Genomic DNA, 2,893 nt, shown 5'->3' on the forward strand with positions numbered 1-2,893 from the left:
TTCCGTCCCTAGAGGCATTTTTTCTTGGAGTGATGGTTCTACCTTAGGCAAGTAGGACAACCCCTTTTCGGTGTGGGGTAGACACCGAATTCCATGATAAGCTCACATAGTCAATGTCGTTTATGGCTTATTCCCTATTATGATAGTATAAACAAGAAGATGAGTTATGAAATATAGTTACTCAAGAAGCTTTACTTAGTATGGCTGGGATTATGGGATCTAATCCATGCATTGTACAAGTATGCTTTAAGGGTATTTATGATATGTCCCTCTTATGACGTGATGATTTATGAGTTGATTATGCTTATGACTTATGTTTCTCTATTATCTTCCAAATGATGCTTTAACTTAGCAAATTGCTTACATTCAACTAAAATGTCCCTTTTTAGCATGTTTTCATGATTTTTATACTTGTCTATCATACTTATTGCATTTTTGTACTAACCCATATTTTTCCTACATTTTCCATAAGAGTAGGGTCGGGTGTTTGAGGTGATCTTCATTTGGTTCAAGCTTGTATTCAACCATTCTCCTTGATTGTGGTAAGCCCTCATGATTTTAGGACGGGTGTTTCATTTGTTGTTCCTTTCTTGTATTTCCTTTTCGGATTGTATTGTATGGGTTGTGACCCTATTTGATTCGAATATTGTAATATATGGCTATATTGAGACAAGTCTAGACTTCCGCCTTCCCTTATGAAAATTTTGGACTTGAAATGTGTTTTACTCTTTATTGTTCTTTACTTATGTTATGATATGCTAAGTGGCTTACATGGTTCCTTTTGGGGTTCTATGTGCCTTGTTACATCTAGGGGGTACCCTTGGGTCATGACAAATGTGCTCTATCATCCGGGTAAGGCCAATGTAGTGGTTTACGCCCTCAACAGACTATCCTGGGTAGTGTTGCATATGTTGAGGAAGAGAAGAAACAATTAGCCGAAGATGTTCACTGGCTTGCTCGCTTAGGATTTTGCCTTATGCACACGTCACATGGTGGTGTGATAGTTTAGAATGGGTCAACATTTTTATTGGAAGAGGAGGTTAAGGAAAAATAGGATAGCTTATGTTATCACCTACCTCTCATAAAGTTCGTTTATCATAACAATTTTCATTTCCGTATTCGGATGGCCCTTTATGAGGCATTATATGGGCGTAGATGCAGATCTCCCATTGGTTGGTTTGAAGTAGGTTAAGAAACCTTCATTGAGCCAGATTTGATTCGTGAGACTATGGAGAAGTTCACCTTATCAGAGATAGACTAAAGACAACTCATAGTCGTCAGAAGTCCTATACAAATGTGAGAAGAAAGGACTTAGAGTTTGAGATTGATGATTGGGTTTTCCTGAAGGTGTCACCTATGAAGGGGTGATGAGATTTGGAAAGAAAGGGAAGCTTAGCCCTAGGTATGTAGGTCCTTACAGAATCCTTAAAATGGTTGGTAATGTGGCTTATGAGTTAAAGCTACCAACGGAACTAGTAGTGCTTCATCCAGTCTTTCACATTTCCTTGTTGAAGAAGTGTGTGGGTGATCTGACATCGATAGTACCTTTAGATAGTGTGGCTGTGAAGGATAGCCTCACCTTTGAGGAGATTTCGGTTGATATTCTTGACCGTTAGGTTGGTAGGTTGAGAAATAAGGATGTCCTTTCAATAAAGGTTTAGTGGAGGAGTCAGTCCATAGAGGGAGCTACTTGGGAAGGAGAAGCAGCCATGATGGCCAAGTATCATCACCTCTTTCCATCCGATTCAGCTTCAGCTTGAGATAATAGTTCCTCTCCAGTCTTTCTGTTAATCTTGTGTAAATTCAGTCTCAGTATCCCATCCCCTCATTTATCATTGAATTTCAGCATATTTGCATGGTCATGGAACTACATTCAGTTAGATGTCAGTTTTTAATACTCAGTTGGTAGGGATTTTAACTTTTTCCTCCAAACTTAACTTACTTAGACTACATTCGAGGATGAATGATCCCAAGGGGGATATAATGTAACACCTCAAAAATAAGAACTAAGGTTGAACAAGAAAAAAAGGGAAAACCACGGAGGGATCCACGCGCCTTAAAGGGAACAACGACTCATCACCCAACTCGTTCTTGTGCAGCCTTAAGTGAAGGACCAAGAACCACTTAACAGTCCGAGGAACTTCACACGGGCCGTAGGATTGACCGTGAAAATAAGGCAGAACCACCATGGCCACTGTGAGGAACAACAGACCACATGACAGTATGTGGAACTTCACACGGGATGTGGAGTGGCTCGTGAAAGAGGCTGCCAGTCCTGAGTTTTGGTCCAGTAGCAACACGACTTACTTGGCGGGCCGTGATGCTCTAGATGGTCTGTCAGTGGCCTCATGAATGGCACTTCATCAACTTTAATTCAAGGCCATTTTTTTCATTTCCTCTATGCATTGGGCACTTAAACTACGTCATTTAATGCCTAAACTATGTCGTTTTACTCAGTCTAAGACTAATAATCCAGTCAGACACTACCTAGAACCCTCATTCGCATAAATTCACCAAGATTAGAACGAAAAGAAGAGAAAGAGGCGACGGTTTTCCCTAGGAACAAGTAGAGGTATTCTTCTAATTTAGCCGTAAAATCCAAAGGATTTCTCCATAGTCTTCGTCACCAAGTATTTGGGATTTAACTAGTGGGTTCGTTTCACCTATTAGGTCCCTAAAATTTAGTCAGTTCTTTAAGTTCTCATAAATTGTTCAAACCTAAGGTTTCCAAAATCTTGCAGATTCATTGTGATATAGTTGTTATAGTTCCCGTGATTTAAATAACATGTATCTTGGTGATTTAGTGTAATTTATATGGATTGAATTAAGAACCCCAGATTGTATCACTATCAACTCAAGAATTATACTTGCTAGGCAGATTAGTCAGAAAATC

This window comes from Solanum tuberosum, unplaced genomic scaffold, assembly GCF_000226075.1.
Source record: "Solanum tuberosum cultivar DM 1-3 516 R44 unplaced genomic scaffold, SolTub_3.0 scf00484, whole genome shotgun sequence".
In the NCBI taxonomy this organism is placed as follows: domain Eukaryota; kingdom Viridiplantae; phylum Streptophyta; class Magnoliopsida; order Solanales; family Solanaceae; genus Solanum; species Solanum tuberosum.